Consider the following 22,137-nt stretch of genomic DNA (forward strand, 5'->3'; position numbering starts at 1 on the left):
GAGCGCAGCTCATCGCCAGCAACGGATCAAAGCTGAACGGAAAATGACTTTGACGAGATGAGAGAAGAAGGCTTCAGTCCATCAAATTTCTTAGAGCTAAAGGAGGAATTACGTACCCAGCGCAAAGAAACTAAAAATCTTGAAAAAAAAGTGGAAGAATTGACGGCTAGACTAATTAATGCAGAGAAGGTCATAAACGAAATGAAAGAGATGAAAACCATGACACGAGAAATACGTGACAAATGCACAAGCTTCAGTAACCGACTCGATCAACTGGAAGAAAGAGTATCAGCGATTGAGGATCAAATGAATGAAATGAAGCGAGAAGAGAAACCAAAAGAAAAAAGAAGAAAAAGAAATGAACAAAGCCTGCAAGAAGTATGGGATTATGTAAAAAGACCAAATCTACGTCTGATTGGGGTGCCTGAAAGTGAGGGGGAAAATGGAACCAAGTTGGAAAACACTCTTCAGGATATCATCCAGGAGAACTTCCCCAACCTAGTAGGGCAGGCCAACATTCAAATCCAGGAAATACAGAGAACGCCACAAAGATACTCCTCGAGAAGAGCAACTCCAAGACACATAATTGCCAGATTCACCAAAGTTGAAATGAAGGAAAAAATCTTAAGGGCAGCCAGAGAGAAAGGTCGGGTTACCCACAAAGGGAAGCCCATCAGACTCACAGCAGATCTCTCGGCAGAAACTCTCCAAGCCAGAAGAGAGTGGGGGCCAATATTCAACATTCTTAAAGAAAAGAATTTTCAACCCAGAATTTCATATCCAGCCAAACTAAGTTTCATAAGTGAAGGAGAAATAAAATCCTTTACAGATAAGCAAATGCTTAGAGATTTTGTCACCACTAGGCCTGCCTTACAAGAGACCCTGAAGGAAGCACTAAACATGGAAAGGAACAACCGGTACCAGCCATTGCAAAAACATGCCAAAATGTAAAGACCATCGAGGCTAGGAAGAAACTGCATCAACTAACGAGCAAAATAACCAGTTAATATCATAATGGCAGGATCAAGTTCACACATAACAATCTTAACCTTAAATGTAAATGGACTAAATGCTCCAATGAAAAGACACAGACTGGCAAACTGGATAAAGAGTCAAGACCCATCAGTCTGCTGTATTCAGGAGACCCATCTCACACGCAGAGACATACATAGGCTCAAAATAAAGGGATGGAGGAAGATTTACCAAGCAAATGGAGAACAAAAAAAGCAGGGGTTGCAATCCTAGTCTCTGATAAAACAGACTTTAAACCATCAAAGATCAAAAGAGACAAAGAAGGCCATTACATAATGGTAAAGGGATCAATTCAACAGGAAGAGCTAACTATCCTAAATATATATGCACCCAATACAGGAGCACCCAGATTCATAAAGCAAGTCCTTAGAGACTTACAAAGAGACTTAGACTCCCATACAATAATAATGGGAGACTTCAACACTCCACTGTCAACATTAGACAGATCAACGAGACAGAAAGTTAACAAGGATATCCAGGAATTGAACTCATCTCTGCAGCAAGCAGACCTAATAGACATCTATAGAACTCTCCACACCAAATCAACAGAATATACATTCTTCTCAGCACCACATCGTACTTACTCCAAAATTGACCATATAATTGGAAGTAAAGCACTCCTCAGCAAATGTACAAGAACAGAAATTATAACAAACTGTCTCTCAGACCACAGTGCAATCAAACTAGAACTCAGGACTAAGAAACTCAATCAAAACCGCTCAACTACATGGAAACTGAACAACCTGCTCCTCAATGACTACTGGGTACATAACGAAATGAAGGCAGAAATAAAGATGTTCTTTGAAACCAATGAGAACAAAGATACAACATACCAGAATCTCTGGGACACATTTAAAGCAGTGTGCAGAGGGAAATTTATAGCACTAAATGCCCACAAGAGAAAGCAGGAAAGATCAAAAATTGACACTCTAACATCGCAATTAAAAGAACTAGAGAAGCAAGAGCAAACACATTCCAAAGCTAGCAGAAGGCAAGAAATAACTAAGATCAGAGCAGAACTGAAGGAGATAGAGACACAAAAGATCCTCCAAAAAATCAATGAATCCAGGAGTTGGTTTTTTGAAAAGATCAACAAAATTGACAGGCCACTAGCAAGACTAATAAAGAAGAAAAGAGAGAAGAATCAAATCGACGCAATTAAAAATGATAAAGGGGATATCACCACCGACCCCACAGAAATACAAACTACCATCAGAGAATACTATAAACACCTCTACGCAAATAAACTGGAAAATCTAGAAGAAATGGATAATTTCCTGGACACTTACACTCTTCCAAGACTAAACCAGGAAGAAGTTGAATCCCTGAATAGACCAATAGCAGGCTCTGAAATTGAGGCAACAATTAATAGCCTACCAACCAAAAAAAGTCCAGGACCAGATGGATTCACAGCTGAATTCTACCAGAGGTATAAGGAGGAGTTGGTACCATTCCTTCTGAAACTATTCCAATCAATAGAAAAAGAGGGAATCCTCCCTAACTCATTTTATGAGGCCAACATCATCCTGATACCAAAGCCTGGCAGAGATACAACAAAAAAAGAGAATTTTAGACCAATATCCCTGATGAACATCGATGCAAAAATCCTCAATAAAATACTGGCAAACCGGATTCAGCAACACATCAAAAAGCTTATCCACCATGATCAAGTGGGCTTCATCCCTGGGATGCAAGGCTGGTTCAACATTCGCAAATCAATAAACATAATCCAGCATATAAACAGAACCAAAGACAAGAACCACATGGTTATCTCAATAGATGCAGAAAAGGCTTTTGACAAAATTCAACAGCCCTTCATGCTAAAAACGCTCAATAAATTCGGTATTGATGGAACGTACCTCAAAATAATAAGAGCTATTTATGACAAACCCACAGCCAATATCATACTGAATGGGCAAAAACTGGAAAAATTCCCTTTGAAAACTGGCACAAGACAGGGATGCCCTCTCTCACCACTCCTATTCAACATAGTGTTGGAAGTTCTGGCTAGGGCAATTAGGCAAGAGAAAGAAATCAGGGGTATTCAGTTAGGAAAAGAAGAAGTCAAATTGTCCCTGTTTGCAGATGACATGATTGTATATTTAGAAAACCCCATTGTCTCAGCCCAAAATCTCCTTAAGCTGATAAGCAACTTCAGCAAAGTCTCAGGATACAAAATTAATGTGCAAAAATCACAAGCATTCTTATACACCAATAACAGACAAACACAGAGCCAAATCATGAATGAACTTCCATTCACAATTGCTTCAAAGAGAATCAAATACCTAGGAATCCAACTTACAAGGGATGTAAAGGACCTCTTCAAGGAGAACTACAAACCACTGCTCAGTGAAATAAAAGAGGACACAAACAAATGGAAGAACATACCATGCTCATGGATAGGAAGAATCAATATCATGAAAATGGCCATACTGCCCAAGGTAATTTATAGATTCAATGCCATCCCCATCAAGCTACCAATGAGTTTCTTCACAGAATTGGAAAAAACTGCTTTAAAGTTCATATGGAACCAAAAAAGAGCCCGCATCTCCAAGACAATCCTAAGTCAAAAGAACAAAGCTGGAGGCATCACGCTACCTGACTTCAAACTATACTACAAGGCTACAGTAACCAAAACAGCATGGTACTGGTACCAAAACAGAGATATAGACCAATGGAACAGAACAGAGTCCTCAGAAATAATACCACACATCTACAGCCATCTGATCTTTGATAAACCTGAGAAAAAGAAGAAATGAGGAAAGGATTCCCTATTTAATAAATGGTGCTGGGATAATTGGCTAGCCATAAGTAGAAAGCTGAAACTGGATCCTTTCCTTACTCCTTATACGAAAATTAATTCAAGATGGATTAGAGACTTAAATGTTAGACCTAATACCATAAAAATCCTAGAGGAAAACCTAGGTAGTACCATTCAGGACATAGGCATGGGCAAAGACTTCATGTCTAAAACACCAAAAGCAACGGCAGCAAAAGCTAAAATTGACAAATGGGATCTAATTAAACTAAAGAGCTTCTGCACAGCAAAAGAAACTACCATCAGAGTGAACAGGCAACCTACAGAATGGGAGAAAATTTTTGCAATCTACTCATCTGACAAAGGGCTAATATCCAGAACCTACAAAGAACTCCAACAAATTTACAAGAAAAAAACAAACAACCCCATCAAAAAGTGGGCAAAGGATATGAACAGACATTTCTCAAAAGAAGACATTCATACAGCCAACAGACACATGAAAAAATGCTCATCATCACTGGCCATCAGAGAAATGCAAATCAAAACCACAATGAGATACCATCTCACACCAGTTAGAATGGCGATCATTAAAAAGTCAGGAAACAACAGGTGCTGGAGAGGATGTGGAGAAATAGGAACACTTTTACACTGTTGGTGGGATTGTAAACTAGTTCAACCATTATGGAAAACAGTATGGCGATTCCTCAAGGATCTAGAACTAGATGTACCATATGACCCAGCCATTCCATTACTGGGTATATACCCAAAGGATTATAAATTATGCTGCTGTAAAGACACATGCACACGTATGTTTATTGCAGCACTATTCACAATAGCAAAGACTTGGAATCAACCCAAATGTCCATCAGTGACAGATTGGATTAAGAAAATGTGGCACATATACACCATGGAATACTATGCAGCCATAAAAAAGGATGAGTTTGCGTCCTTTGTAGGGACATGGATGCAGCTGGAAACCATCATTCTTAGCAAACTATCACAAGAACAGAAAACCAAACACCGCATGTTCTCACTCATAGGTGGGAACTGAACAATGAGATCACTTGGACTCAGGAAGGGGAACATCACACACCGGGGCCTATCATGGGGAGGGGGGAGGGGGGAGGGATTGCATTGGGAGTTATACCTGATGTAAATGACGAGTAGATCGGTGCAGCAGACCAACATGGCACAAGTATACATATGTAACAAACCTGCATGTTATGCACATGTACCCTATAACTTAAAGTATAATAATAATAAATAAATTAAAAAAAAATACACTGGTAATAAGAGAATGCAACATGCTACTCTCAGTTCAAGAGATGTAAAGTGAAATATACTATTTCCATACACAATAGGGCAATAGAGTATAATTATGCACATGGGCTATGGAGTCTGACACAAAGTTCCAAATTCTAATTCTGCCATATCCAGCAAGTTATTTTAGGGGCAACTTAAATCTTTAAGCCTTGCTGTCTTCATGTGTAAAAGGAGACAATACAAGAATCTGCCATATAATTTTATTATAATATAAGGAATATATGTGATAATCCAGACAAAAGATTTAACATGAATCCTATCACACAGAAATTTTTAAGGAATTATTAGCTAGTATTATTTAAATAAGAATATTGTGATGGGGTTCATGACATAGTACCCCAAATTATGACATCTTGGCCTATTTAATTTTTTAAGCACAAGAAATTTGAGAAATGGTAGGTGCTAGCAGGACTCTGTGACCTTCCCCTGAAGCAGGTCATAAGACTCCCAAATGAGAAGTGCCCTCCTTATGCCCAGAGGAAAGGAGCAACCTTATCTCTGAAAATGGAGAAATGCCAAGAAGAATCTGAAAGAATAGCTCTTGCTAAATTCCCCTTAGTTTACTACTAGTAACTAATAGATCTTTTGAGCCAATGACATTTTCCCATGACTCCCTACACTTCTTTAAACCTAAAGACACTCAGGTTTATCTGTTTCTTCACATCTTCATTTCCTTGTAAAGGTTCCCATGTAATGTAAAACTTACATTAATTAAAGTTGTACACTTTTCTCCTTCTATTTTGTCTTTTGATACAGGACACCTAGCCAAGAAGTTAGAAGGGTAGAAATAAAGTATATTTTTTTACTCTTCTACAATTGCCTTTTATTTATTTACTTCTTTTACAATGCTTTGTTTTAATTTTACAATTGACTTTAATTTAGTTATTACAGAAATTTTCTAACCCATTCAAGAAGTGAGAACATTTTCCTACAACTTAAAAATCCAGAAGCAATTGGAAAAGAATTATTTGATTTTAAAGAGATATGTCCAAAAGCTAACCCACCAACCAAATATAAAAACTATAAATAACATATAAAGACAAATATCAAACTTTGAAAAATCAGCAACTCATGTTACTTATTAACTTAAAATTTATTTTGGAGGTACATTTCTCTAAGTGGCTAATTTTAATGTTTAGTTCATACTAAAGATTACAGAAGCCTAAACATTTTTTCACTTTGTTCTCTGTCTGTTAGCATTTACCAATTCTCTCATACATGTCAATCCTTAATTTTTTGACCAATGGCAACTAATGTTAACTCAAGTTTACTTAGTAACAAATGAAAAATATGAGTTTGTTGCCCAATATTTGTCTAAATTGGGATCTGCTCACCTGAGAAAAAAATCTAGTTATTGCCACCTTGCTAAGAAATATAATAAAGAGATGAATGCAAGTGTGCAGAACCAAAATTGGAGAAAGATAATGAAGCACTGTGTGAGTTGCCATACATTCTAATACCAGTTCAGTTGTCTGTTTTCACTAACTGCATTCTAACTGAAATCAGTTGCTTAATTTATCTGTTTTTGTTATTCATAAATATTGGCCCAGGTAAATTAAATATATATATATATTTGTTATATATATGTGTGTATATATACACGCACACATATATGTACATATATATATACACGCACATTTATATATGTACATATATACACACACACACTTATATATGTACATATATATATATATATATATATGATGGGGATGGAGGCCAGGTGGCCTAGGGATGGTAAGACAGGGACAAGTAGACAGAGATGGCACAGATGGCATTCAGGGTGGGATATTGCAATAAATGGCCCATGCCTGGTTGAAGCCCCTGGGAGGGGGCAGTTCCTGAGCACTCCTGGGTTGCAACAAGAGCCTCACCAAGTCCGTCACACTGGTCAGACAGCCCCCAACCACTTCCCAGTCTGGGGACCCAGGAAGCTCCAAGAAGTTGTTAATCAAGAACTTCTGAAACAAAACTAAATTGCCTGGTAACCACACCCAGGACAAGAGGACAAGAGGCAGAAGTTTTGTGATGTAGTGAAATACATATAGGTATACCTCAATAAGATAAAACTAGAGGAGCTCCACCAAGCTACAATGTTTTTTTTTTTTTTTTTTTCCCTCACAGACTACCACTCTACCAGCAGCTGCACCAAGCCTGTGAAGATCATGAACAAATCCTTACCTCTGGAGAACACTCAATAGATAGTGATTGATTGATTGATTGATTGATTAGATGGAGTTTCGCTCTTGTTGTCCAGGCTGGAGTGCAATGGTGCGATCTCAGCTCACCGCAACCTCTGTCTCCTGGGTTCAAGTAACTCTCCTGCCTCAGCCTCCCAAGTAGCTGGGATTATAGGCAATGGCCAGCACGCCTGGCTAATTTGGTAATTTTAGAAAAGATGGGGTTTCTCCATGTTGGTCAGGCTGGTCTTGAACTCCTGACTTCTGGTGATCCCCCTTACCTTGGCCTCCCAAAGTGCTGGGATTACAAGTGTGAGCTTGTTTTATTGTTAAAGAAGGTTAATACATGTTGGCAAGATCACTGCAGACAAATGATCATGATTAGAAGCATTTTCTTGTTTTTTAATCATACTTGTATACATCAGAGCTCCAGCCTTCCTCCTGTCTGGGAGATGAGATGAAAATATTTAGAAACTATATTATTAGTGATGAAATGGATTGGAGTAAAATCATTGATATCATTCTTTCATTGATTGAATGAGGGAAAGATCGTGAAGCCATAGACAGAAGCTTATTATAAATTTACATATATGTTCTCTCATCTTCAATTATATAAAGATTAATTTAAATTGAAATGTTTAGAAGAGACTCATTGTTTACGCGCTACAGAAGGCCAAAGGTGAATTCAAGAAAGAGATGGTCCAGAATATCTTAACCACATAAGGAGACATTTGGAAGAATAAGGAGATACAGTAATTACATATTTAGAAGACAGAACATAGAAATCACTGATTGCTTTTGTGGAGAAACAGCTATTAGGAGAACATTTTACAGCAATTCTGCAGAAAAGGCCTGACTACTTACTTGATGAGATCAAAGTGCTCAATCTCACACAGATAAATCAACTGTTCAGTCGGGTGAAAAGCAGGCAGAAGTTGCTGCTGTAGCCTTGGAGTGAATACATCAAGACTTTGAGGACAACAATTGTTATAAATCCTGAGAAATACAAATATGTGGTACAAGACCTGCTGACCCGCTGGACTTCAAGGACAAAGGGGGCCACAGGACAAAGGTTTGCAAGAAGAATGAGAGATTTTTCAACCTGATGGGGTACTTCCAGATGTTCTTCAACAGAGACCAACAAGAGACCAAAAAAGCCTGCAGACCTCATCACAAAGTATGTTGATTCAAAGTTAGAAGTGAGCTAAAAAGAAACAGTGAACAAAGAGCTAGAAAGGATCCTGGACAAGATTATGATAATATTTAGGTTCCTTCACAATAAAAATGTATGCATTAGTCTGTTCTTGCATGGCTATAAAGAACTAATAGTATTAAATACACTATTTTATTTTTTAAAAAAGATTTAATTCATTCACAGTGCCACAGGCTGTATAGGAAGTGTGGCTGGCGAGGCCTCAAGAAACTTTTGATCATGGCAGAAGGCAAAGGAAAAGCAAGCACATCTTACATGACTCGAGCAGGAGGAAGATAGTGAAGGAGGAGGTGCTACACATTTTTAAAAAAACAGATCTGATGAGAATTCTGTCACAAGACAGCACTAAGGGGATGGTGCTAAACCATAAAAATCACCCCCATGGTCCAATCACCTCCCATCAGGCTCCACCTCCAACAATGGGGATTATAATCCAACATGAGATATGAGTGGGAACACAGAGAAAACCATATTATTCCTCCCTTGGCCCCTCCCCAATCTCATGTTTCTCTCACATTTCAAAACACAATTTTGCCTTCCCAACAGTCCCCCAATGTCCTAACTCATTTTAGCATGAATTCAAAAGTCTAAGTCCAAAGTCTCATCTGAGACTAGACAAGTCTTTTCCAACTATAAGCCTGTAAAATTAAAAACAAGTTGCTAGTTACTTCCAAAATACAATGGGGTCACAGGCATTGCGCAAACACTCCCAATCCAAAAGGGAGAAATTGGGCAAAACAAAGGGGCTCCAGGATCCACGAAAGTCTGAAACCCAGCAGGGCAGTCATTACATCTTAAAGCTCCAAAATAATCACCTTGAACTACATGTCTCACATCCTGGCAACATAAATGCAAGGACTGGGCTCACAAGGCCTTGGGAAGCTCTGGCCCTCTGGCTCTGCAGGGTAAACCCCCCACAGCTGCTTTCACAGACTGCTGTTGAGTGCCTGCAGCTTTATCAGGTGCATGATGCAAGCTGTTGGTAGATCTGGGGTCTTGAGGATTGTGACTCTCTCCTCACAGCTCCAATAGGCAGTGCCCCAGTGGGGACCCTTTGTGGGGGCTCCAACTCCACATTTCCCCTCCACACTTCTTTAGTAGAGGTAATCCATGAGGGCTGTGTACCCCTGTATCATACTTCTACCTGAACATCTAGGTGTTTCTTTATATCCTCTGAAATCTTAGGATCTGAAATCCCAAGACTCAACCGTTTCCCTCTGTGCATTTCCAGGCTTAACACCACATGGAAGTCACCAAGGCTTAAGGCTTGGACCTTCTGGAGCAGCAACCTGAGATGTATCTGGAACTTTTTTATCTATGGCTGGAGCATCTGGGACACAACGAACAGTGCTCTGAGATTGCACAGGGTAAAAGGTCCCTGGAGGAAACCATTTTTTCCTCCTAGGACTCCATGCCTGTGATGGGAAGGGTTGCCATGAAGGTCTCTGAAAGGCCTTCCAGGTGTTTTCCTCATTGTCTTGGCTATTAACATGCAGCTTCTCTTTACTTAAGCAAATTTCCATAGTTGGCTTGAATTCCTCCCCTAAAAATGGGGTTTTTCTTTTCTCTCACATGATCAGTCTTCAGATTTTCCAAACTTGTATGCTCTGCTTCCCTTTTCAATATAATTTCCAGTTTCAGATCATCTCTTAGCTCATACATATGAACATATGCTGCTAGAAGCAACCAGGTTAAATCTTGAATGCTTTGCTGCTCAGAAATTTCTTCCACCAGATACCTAAATTTTCTCTCTCAAGTTCAAAGTTCCACAGATCCCTAGAAGAGGGGCACAATGCTGCTGGGGTCTGTGCTAAAGCATAGCGAGAGTGACTTTTACTTCATTTTCCAGTGAGTTCCTCATGTCCTTCAGGGATCACCTCAGCCTGAACTTCCCTGTCCATATTACTATCAGTAATTTGGTCACAACTATTCAACAAGTCTCTAGAAAGTTCCAAATTCTGCTCATCTTCTGGTCTTCTATCTGAGCCCTCCAAACTCTTCCAACCTCTTCCCATTACCCAATTCCAAAGCTGCTTTGACGTTTTCAGATATCATTATAGCAATACTCCTGGTAGCAATTTTCTTTATTACAGAGCCAAACCATATCAATGTATTCGAAACATTCTATAAAAAAAAAATTTGGCAAGAAGATTTTTTTGTTGGAATAATTGCCTCAGTTGATGCTAAAAAAGCTGTGTTGTCAAAGTTCACACATGAGTGCAATGTGGCCTTTAGCAGCAAACTGAAAGACATGTTCAAAAACATGAAGCTTTCAAAGTACATCATGGTTAATTTGAGGCAGCATGTAAAAAAATAAAAGTGAACCAGTCCCTATTTAACTCACAGTAAATATTCTTAGTGTGGAATACTGCTCAGCACCCATGCCCAGGGAAGTACACTTAACTCAAGAAATAATTAAGATTCAAGAAGTATTACCACTAAGATATTTTATCTTGGAAAGCACAGTGGTCAAAAATGTGAATGACAAACTACAGTGGGGCATGCTGTTTTAAAAGCAGTGTTTAAGGAAAGGAAGAAGGTGTTACAGGCATTCCTCTTCAAGATGTTCGTGTGTCTCATGCCCAATGGGGGAGACAGATTTAGCTTTGGGTAAAGAACTATGGCTACTAGGAGAGAAGATAGTGAATTCCAGAACTTAATGGTCCCTGTCTTAGGAAGAAGGACATGTTCTGATTAAAAGTCCTAAAGAAGGTGGCCATTTTCGTTGCTGGTGTTAAGTTGTGGCGGTTGCTGGTCAGTAACAGCCAAGATGCTGCGGAATCTGCTGGCTGTCCATCAGATTGGACAGAGAACCATAAGCACTACTTCCCACAGGCATTTTAAAAATAAAGTTCCAGAGAAACAAAAACTGTTCCAGGAGGATGATGGAATTCCACTGTATCTAAAGGGTGGGATAGCTGATGTCCTCCTGTATAGAGCCACCATGATTCTTACAGTTGGTGGAACAGCATATGCCATTTATCAGCTGGCTGTGGCTGCATTTCTCAAGAAGCAGGAGTGACTTCAATCATCCCAGCAATCACTTGGTTAAGTTTCATTCCGTTCTCTATGGACCAGTAATCTGATAACCGAGCTCTTCTCTGGGGATCAATATTTATTGACTTGTACTAACTGCCGCCAATAAAGCAGTCTTTACCATGAATAAATAAATAAATAAATAAATAAATAAATAAATAAATAAATATAAAAGTCCTAAAGAAAAGAAGGTAAAAGATGGAGAGAAATTCTTCTTTAACAGAGAATATATGTAGAAGTTGTTTAGAATAAAGATCCATCAAATTTATGTGAAGAAAATCATTGAGGACCACGTTATTACCACAGGGAGAGTGTTTCAGAATAGACAATATCAGATTGATGTTGCAATAGTCAGAATAATAAAGATGAGAAACATTATTGGTCAGAATTCTCTAGTTTCTAATTGTGTAATCAGCTTAAATTTCCAGTAAAGCCTGTATATTTGAAAAAGAATATTGTGTCTCTTATAAACAAAGACTGAATGGGAGAGACAAAGACAATCTGAGTCAGTACCACATAGTGGTATGATACATCAGTAGACTTTTTTTTATTATTATTTAAAAAGTAAAATGTATTTTCAGAATAATGAAACTCATCTGTGTCTCTTCTAAGATTCCTTATAATTGTACTATCTGTGGACACTTTTGAATTAGAAGGAAAGGAGATGAGTATTGGATCATTCTTTTTTTTTTTTTTTTTTTTTTTTTTTTTTTTTTTTTTTGAGATGGAGTCTTACTCTGTCGCCCAGGCTGGAGTGCAGTGGCGCGATCTCGTCTCACTGCAATCTCCGCCTCCCGGGTCCACGCCATTCTCCTGCCTCAGACTCCCGAGTAGCTGGGACTACAGGCGCCCGCAACCACGCCCGGCTAATTTTGTGTATTTTTAGTAGAGACGGAGTTTCACCGTGTTAGCCAGGATGGTCTCGATCTCCTGACCTAGTGATCCACCCGCCTCGGCCTCCCAAAGTGCTGGGATTACAGGCGTGAGCCACCACGCCCAGTCTGGATCATTCTTTGTAAGACTCAATAATTTCTGAATGCATATATAACATTTCCTCCATCCAGCTCTTTATTTCTTTTAGGTGTTTAAAATGGCTTCTGCTGTTCTGTGCAAAATAACTTTGAGATTGGACAAGAAGATATTGGTTACAAGAAGTTCCTTTACAAGGTCTTGTTCTTGTGACAAGAAACTAAAATATATGTTTATTTGTGTGTATGTGTGAGATCATGACTGTACAATAATAAAGATCCTAAGTGCTGCATTATTTCGCTATAATGATTCCTTAGGCATTTCTGACAACAACCTCTCTCAGTTGATGGACAGTTAGAGTGAAAACAATGATCCTTAATTGGTGAACATTAGAAAGATACAGCTAGTTTTCAAGACTGATGAATTGATTATGCAACCTAAACATTGGCATCTGTGTGCTTCACGTATTTTCAAAGTTTTAAACTTTGATGACTGATTTTTTTAATAAATCAGGTTTCTAAGTGAGATCCCTGATGTGCTAAGAGAACATTATGTCTGCTGTGCTTGATAACATAAACTGTTTGATATGTATTTTATTTTCAGCTGAGTTACTTGTGAATTTTCTTTTTAAGGGTTTGGAAAATTAGTGTGTTTGTTTCCATTCTAAGATTGAGTCAGGCAGTCTTTGTTTTTTTTTGCATTGAGGTAACTGCCGTTTCAATTATTTTAATCACAAGGGTCAGGGTCCTTGTTCTCTGCTATACATATGTAAAAAGTTATATAGGAGACTTAAAATCTTGATATTGTGAAGCAGATGTTATTTTTGGAAAATATTAGAAGGATTTTGTTAGTACCTGGTTTCATGTTATATATATGTGTGTGTGTATATATATATATAAATATATATATATAGAGAGAGAGAGAGAGAGAAGTTGAAAAAATGAAAGTACAGTTGTGATGTTAGTATGGCAACTATGACAAAGATACATTTGTATCTGAAAACATTTTCAGAAAATATTTTCAGAAAATATTTTTAAAGCACTTTATGTTTTTATAACAGCATAAAACTACCAAAAATACTTGATTTGTTTTGATTAAAAACTACCAAAAATACTTCAGTTGTGGTATAAGTGTTGATCAAAGAAAAAGTTTAAACAACTTCAACAGAATTTAATGAGTGGAGAATAGGGAATGACTTATTTTCCATATTTTTACCCTTCCTGTTCCAATTACTTCCCTTTCTGTCCAGAAGTTCAAAATCACTTTTCTTCTGTTTAGCCTAACATATATATTAGCCTCACTCATGGCCACCTACTTGAGTTTCATTACTTTGTAAAACTCCTATGCATAATCAAACTTTTTATGTTAATTTGTGTGTAGTCAGTTTAATTTCTGGCGCTGAAGCAAATGAACCAAAGATAGGTAAAGAAAAAAGATATTTTCCTCCCCTACAATGCAATTGACAGATTTCTGTAATTCTTTTGTCGGTTTCACTGCAAGCATAGTTACTCTGCTGTCTAGTTCAAAGTCGTTAACTATTACTGTTTTACATTTGTAGTATCTATTTATTATAGTAGAATTTAGTGTGAGCTAATCTTTTTCTAATTTAGCAAAATAGCAATTGATATTCTGAAAACACGCTGAAACAACATTAAAGTCAAAATAAGATTTACTTCACACTGTGCTTTCCCTTTTGGTAACCATTTATGAAATCCATTTATTCCTACTACAGGCAATTGCGGACTAGATTTGTTGGTATGAGGTTTTTAGATTTTTTAAACATCAAATCCTACAGAGTGGAAATTAAGAGCAGCATTTATTAATAATAGTATTAAAATGGACCTTAAATACTCTGATGAAATTTAGAGAACAAAATTAAAATATTGTTTTAAATAAATACATTATAGTGGAAACGTAATTTTCAACCAAAATGAGCGATGGAAATGTAAGTATCGAATTATTGAAGTTTATTGAGCTATCTTGTGGGTGCGGCATCTGTGGTTGTTTTTTCCCAAAAACGTTTTCAGAAAGTTTAGTGTTTATACGTTTTCTTTAAAAACGGAGCAGGGAGGTTGCAGTGGGACAAATGATTACATACTTGTGAGAATTCAGTTAGTGCCCAGTAAATCTACATTTTATATAAGATAAGGCCTGCATTAGGGAAGTTCAAAGGAATTATTAATCTCATCTTGTCTTTTTCTGTACCTGGGAAGATAAACTAGTAGACCTTTGAAAAAGCAGGTTTCTGTTTAGCCCTTAAAGATGAAAAAACAGTTCCATTATTCATAGGAGTTTTACGAAGTAAGGAGACTCAAGTAGGTGGCCCTGACTGGGGCTAATATATATGTTAGGCTAAACAGAAGAAAAGCGATTTTGAACTATTGGACAAAAGGGGAAGTAATGGGAAGAGGAAAGGTAATTATATGGTAAATAAGTCATTCCCTATTCTTCACTTGCTAAATTCTGTTGACATTAATTTGTTGAATGTTTCTCTTTGATCAACACTTACACCACAACTTTCAAGGTTTCACTGGGATTCCCTTGGCCAAGAGGGGTTCCATTTAGAAAATTGGGGCCTTAGAATTTTACTTTTATTTTTCATAAAAAATACGACTTACTTTCTTATAGATGGCAAGATAATACTTCTTATCTTTCTACATGTCTAAATGGAAAACATTCAAGGTAACAGCTTTTTTCTTCAATTGTAGTTACATTCAAGTGATATAATATTAAAATAAATACATAGACATTATCAATTAAAAGTTAAAATTGAAAATTTTTAATTATACTACTGAATTTCTATGTCTACTGTTTAAAAATTATTGCTTGAATTAATTACTGTAAAGTTTTTCTTTATTTTACTCTTTTAATTTCATTCATATGAAAATATTTTTATGTGTGTTTCTATATGTTGCCCCAAGCCACAAGATTTTCACTGTAGAGTTCATAGTTTTTTAATTGTAACAAGTCTATGATCATGGCAGGATTTTGATAAACATTTGGTGACATGAGCATGGTTGTAGTTCAGTAAAATGTAAAGACATGTGAATAATCAAGATACCAGTTGTTACCTACCTTAAAATTATTAAGCTATAAATTTATAAGCCATTGGGAGAGTGTGACTGTGAGTCTGATGTGATTGTCATCAAATTGGGAAACCTTTGGAGAAAATATAACTTCTCATCTTAGACTTTGAGTTTAATTTGGAAACCACTAAAGATATTCTTTAATGCAAAAAATGCCTACTTATCTAAATAAGCTGTGCTACTGGAAGTAATCTAATAATTTGATATTTTAAAGCATATTTACCAGGCATGAGTACCAGATTCACAAATTGTTAAGATGGGTTGTGAGACATGGAGGAATAAAGGAGAACAGTTCAAAAAGTAATGAGAAATAGATCAAATCAATGAGGGCATAATTAGCTATCATCAGATGTAACTTTCAAGTGTCCTGTTAATGAAGATCAATTTTGAAGAAGATAGTGTTTTTTTCTCATATCTTTTTCAATTGCAATACTTCAAATTTTAAATAACTTCCATATGTGTCAATGAATTTTTATATATGTAGGTAAAATTATATTGATAAACAAAATGATGTAAAAAAGAGTATTTTTGGAACTACTTAATTGAAATAAAATTATTAATACATTTTATTTATATTTAACCTGATATCCCATGAAGAACAACAGGAAATGTAAATGACAATAGAGTATTATTATACAAAATGTATATTATTTTTGTATTATTTAACAGTTTTATACATAAAATAAGCAATATTTATTAACATTCATATACTACTAATATCATTAATATTATATATTAACAGTCATTTAAGAAATTCTATGCTATATTTTAAGGGTATTGGCAGTTGAACAGTTATTATGATTGTTATGTTATACTAATAAAATGTTAATTGTAAATAATATTTTTAACCGCATCAAGCAACTTGAAATTTGTGATATAGTAAATTTACAGATAAATCAGGCAGTTAGCATGGCTTGAAACAACATAAAAGTCAGTGAATTCTGTGTCCTATAAATACAGATTGCTAAATTGGTTACATACTAAATGACAATTTCTTTAGAAATGAATTATCTAGAATAATTTGTCTGGGTGGTTTCCCCAACATATCATCATTAGCATTAATTAAGTCTGATTAATATTCTTAAAAACATAGCAGTTTACCTATAGACTTAGAGAAATAATTTTGTTTAATATGGTAATAATACTAACAATAATTACAACAAATAATTAAATTGATCTACCAAGATGATAAAATTTTGTAATAACTTGTAAAGTATTTATACTTTTATTTATTAGAACAAGAATTATTTTTTCTTCTAGAAATGATAACATCTGATAGGCATGTATTTTGTTCAGGAAAATATTTTACATTTATGTTACCTCTCATTAAACAGACATAGATAAATAGTTAAGTAAAACTTTAAGGAAGCAATATCATTAATCACCTAATTTAGTTCATCAAATTTATGTATATATTTATTTTACATGGAATCACTAAAGCTTATTAATATAAAATGTTTCCTTCACTTTTAGTGCCATTCCTGTACTAAAAGTTGTATAATTTATGTAAAGCTTCTGGTTAATAAAAGTATTATTACAGAGTAGCATACATAGCTCCTATTTTGCATAATTAAATTGTAAATGACAACCATATGAGCCTCCATATGTTCTATCAGTTTCTTTACTCATTTGTACTCTCCTATGCATCAAATGACCTTGTTAATAACCATTACCACAGATTCCCATTAACGAAACTAAATGTACGCATATTTATCTAAAGTGTCCATGTTAGAGTCATTATGAGACAGTAACCTTTACTGATTCACAAGTTCAAACACAAACACAAGTGCTAGAAATAGGTTTAATCCTTTACCATCTTGAATTACCCTGTAATTTTGTTTGACTATGTCCCCCAGATTTCAAGTGTTAAAACCTTAATTGTCAAATTCATATGTTGACTGAAAGTAGAGATTTTGGAAGGTAATTAAGATTAGATACGGTCATCAGGGTGAGACCCCCATAATGGGAGTTACAATTTTATAAAAAGCGAAAAAGGGACCTGAGGTGCACACATGCTCTTGGCCTCTCTTCATGTGATGTCCCCTGCCATCTTTATGATGCAGTTGGAAGTTCCTCACCAGATGAAACCCCTCAACCTTGGACTTCCCAGTATCCAGAACCACAAGAAATACATTTCTTTTCTTTCTGAATTACCCAGTTTATTGTATTCAGCAATAGCAACAAGTAATGAAATTAGACAGCATGTTAATTCAGAGAATTTTACAATAACTTTGGAAAAGCTGCCACCTAGAAGGTTCTTTCTTGTCTAGAATCCCAAAGGCAGATATATTTTATGCAAACCATATACATTTATTTCTTTCATGCAAACCATATACATTTTAAAGACAATGTTCCAATCCTTAAAAAAGGTGAATTGTATCTTGCTGGGCACTTGCTACAAATAGAGAGACAGAGAGGCAGAGAGATGGAAGGAAAGAAGAAAAGAAAGAAGGAAGGAAAAAAGGAAATAGTGTTTTTCCATCTCTGTATATTTATTTGATGTCACAATTTAAAAGTGGTGTGACCAGAGGTTGAAAATTCCCAGGCATATAAAAACAAACTGTTTATTGTATTCATGATATAGTTCATTTTAAAAAATCACTATTTATTTTGAGGAGTGAGTGGATGGCCTGTTGATGATATGTTACTGAACATGTATTATTTTTACTTCAACAGCTATTCCTAGAAGTTCTAGATATGCGAACAAGTGTTGTAGTGATAATAGAAGAGTTTTCACACTTTGTTTAATCTATTTTAATGCATAATTTAATAGGACTTTCCTTCAATAACTGCAAGAACTTAAACTCTTAAAATTGTCTGCTAATAATTTTGCTTAGTTGCTTAAAGTATTTAAAAGTTATTTGAAACTATGGTGTCTTTATACTTCTGGAATGTATTTTAGTATTTGGTAGGAAAATCTTGGCCTTATATAACACTAGTGTAGTTAAAATATAGAAAGGGAGAAAACCCAAATGAATCTTTGAGGTTTAATGAGAGATTCAGCAGCATGAGGACCTAATATGTACTGTGTTTAGTAAATTTAGATAATTGGTAACGGTGACATGAGTCACTTCAGTGGAATTCTGAAAATCAGAATTGTAAGATGTAGAATATATGGAGATCAGGTAAATTGATGCAAAACATAGGCAATTCTTTTACATAAAGGTATGTTGTGTATCTTTTTTTTGAGTATCATGTAGTATTTATTTAAAAATTTTTAATTATTTTTTATTTTTATTATACTTTATGTTCTAGGGTAAGTATACTTAATATTTTATAATTTAGTAATTTTGTATTTCAAATTATTCTTAGAGATTATTTCTTTTTTGGGGTCAGAGTTTATATCGCAGTACATTAGCTCTTTTGGCTGACATTCTCATTTTTCAGATTAAATACTTTAAGATCGAATATATACAAGACAAAATACATTCCTAAATTGTACAGTTTGATGGAATTTATAAATTTATATACATGTGTTAACACTACCTTAATAATTACTAAAATATTGTCATAATATTTTAGTGACTAACATTTAATCAACGTAGATGAGATACGTCTTAGAATTAGATAGTTAATAGAAAAAAAGAAGGTAATCATAGGCAATAGGTAGATATAAATAGAAATTTAGTATTTATGCATTTTATTCTTTTTTTTTCTAAGGATAGTGTTCTTTTGAGAAACTGCATACAGGTGGTTTACCAGTAGTTTGTTCTTTAAATTGCTGAATAAATATCTCAAATATAAATACATATTTGGATAGCTTCTACAGTTTTGCTTTTGTGAATAAAATAATCTTTCCTGTTTTGTCATTCCATTTTCAAATGTATGTTTTATAAATACTCCCTCCCAGTATCTGGTTTGTTTTTCATTTTTCTTAATGGTGCCTTTCATACAGAATACTTTTTAAAAAATTTTTATGAACTTGATTTTATCATTTTTGGCAACTTTATGCTTCATGTTTGTTTCTGTCTGGTGTTTGCATATTGCAATGTCACAAATACATTTTCTCTTAGATCTTTTGTAATTTGTACATTTACACTGCAGTATTTGACTTATTTTGTACTAATTTTTGTATATTGTTTGATGTAAAAGTTGAGATTCTTTTTTTCAAAATATTTATCAGATTTTTCTGTATAATTTGTTAAGAAGAATAGCACTTCTTAGTCAGTTACCTTGATGTTTTATTTCTTTAAATTTAATTGGCTGTGTTCATGGATAAATTTCTGAATTCTATTCTGTTGATTTAAATGTCTGTGCTTATGCAAGCATATCATTATCTTGGTTAAAGAATCATTATTATGTTTTGAATTCAGGTAATAAAAGTTTATGCAACTTAGTAACTCTCTTCAAAATTGCTTTAGTTGTTTAAACCCTTTGCATTTTTATACAAATTTAAAAGTTAAATTGTCAATTTCTATTTTTAAATAGCTAGCTTAGATTTGGCTTAAGACTGCCTTGAACCTATAGGTCAATTTGGAGAGAACTGATATCTTAATATGAAATTTTTGTATTGAAGATTAAATACATCAAACTGATTTCAACTTCAATTTCTATCCGCAATGTTTTGTTTTTCAATGTATAGGTATATTAGTTTGCTAGGGCTGCAATAAGAAAATACCAAGCACTGAGGGACTTAAAGAAGAGGAACTTAGGTTTTTCCATTTTTGGAGGTCTTGATGTGTAAGGTTAAGGCACTAGCAGAATTGGTTTCCTCTAAGGCATCTCTTGCTGAGGCTTGAAAATGATCATCCTCTTGCTGCATATTCACAAAGTCATCCTTTAATGAAATGGTTTCCTTTTCACTTATAACTTCTTTAAAAGCCCTACCTCCCAATATGGTAACATTCTAAAGCAATGGATATTTAGGGGCTTTAGCCTATAAATTGTGGGAATACAATTCAGCTCATAACAATAGATCTCACAAGAATGTTGTTAATTATTTTGACTACATATTACGTATTTCCAACTTTAAATTAATGTGCAAGCTTAAATGTTTTAAAATAATCTCAGTAATCATTGAAACAATTTTAACTATAATAATGAAATCAAAATGTTTCTGTGCCCTTTAAAAATGTTGCCACGATATAAAAGTATTTTTAATTTTTTACATTTTGCATATATATATATATATGTATGTGTGTGTGTGTGTGTACAGTCAGCTCTTTATACCCATGTGTACTGCATTTGAGAAGTCAACTAATTTCAGATCAAAAATTTTAAAAAATCAAATAAAAACCAATACAATAATAAAAAATAATACAAATAAAAATGTATAACTACTAGCTACATAGCACTTACATAGTATTAGGTATTATAAATTATCTAGAGATAATTCAAAACCTACAGGTTGGATGCAAATGCTACACAATTTTCTTTTGAGTCAGAGTTTTGCTCTATTGCCTAGGCTGGAGAGCAGTGGTACAATATACCTTTTTATATAAGGAACTTGAGCATTCCCAGATTTCGATATCTGTAGGAGGTGGGTGAAGTATGGTGGGGGGTTGTCCTGAAACCAATTGATAATGAGAGATGACTGCCTATATCAGTAATCAATTCCATTGTAGGTTATGAATGTCTACAGAAATTTTTTAAAAAACAACATTTACTTTGTACAATGTAATTTTTTTTTTTTTTTTTAACTGTGCATGTGAGTGTACTCAGGTAGGATGTTGGATGGGGTGGCCAAAAAATAGAAAATCTTTCTTTTTCTTTATTATTATTGTTATTATTTCTAACTTTTATTTTAAATTCAGGGGTACATGTGCAGGTTTGTTACATGGGTAAATGTGTGCCATGATGGTTTGCTGCACACATCTTCCAATCATCCAGGTATCAAGCTTAGAATCCATTAGCTATTCTTTCTGATGCTCTTCCTCCTCCTACCTCCTACTCTCTTTCCAGCAGGCCTCAGTGTGTTTTGTTCAACCCCCCACCACATATGTCCATGTGTTCACATCATTCATTTACCACATATAGGTTCCTGCATTAGTTTGCTAAGAATAATGGCCTCCAGCTCCATCCACGTCCCTAAAAATGACATGATCTCATTTTTTATAGCTGCATACTATTCCATGTTGTGTATGTACCATATTTTCTTTATCTAGTCTATCACAGATGGACATTAAGTTGATTCTATGTCTTTGCTATTGTGCATAGTGCTGCAATGAACATATGAGTGCATGTTTCTTTGTAACAGAACAATTTATATTCCTTTGGGCATACATCCAATAATGGGATACCAGAGGCGTGAAGAAGAGCTGGTATCACTGATACTAAAAATATTCCAAAAAAAATTGAAAAGAAAGGACTCCTCTATAACTTATTCTATGAGGCCAGCAGCATCTGGGTACCAAAACCTGGCAGAGATACAATAAAAAAGGAAAACTTCAGACCAATGTGCTTGATGAACATCAATGCAAAATTCCTCAACAAAATATTTGCAAAGTGAATTCATCAGCACATCAAAAAGCTAATCCACCATGATACAGTAAGCTTCATCCTTGAGCTGCAAGACTGGTTCAACATATGCAAATCAATAAATGT

General features: G+C 35.1%; 1 pseudogene across 1 annotated transcript; it reads left to right on the forward strand.

The window, feature by feature from the left end:
• The first annotated feature begins 11,217 nt into the window (after window positions 1–11,217).
• On the forward strand, window positions 11,218–11,666 carry LOC101015239 (annotated as a pseudogene). The gene has a single exon (XR_647221.3). The product of XR_647221.3 is annotated as a cytochrome c oxidase subunit 7A2, mitochondrial pseudogene (transcript).
• The last annotated feature ends 10,471 nt before the right edge of the window (window positions 11,667–22,137 follow it).

The sequence above is a fragment of the Papio anubis genome, chromosome 3 (genome assembly GCF_008728515.1).
Source record: "Papio anubis isolate 15944 chromosome 3, Panubis1.0, whole genome shotgun sequence".
Lineage (NCBI taxonomy): Eukaryota > Metazoa > Chordata > Mammalia > Primates > Cercopithecidae > Papio > Papio anubis.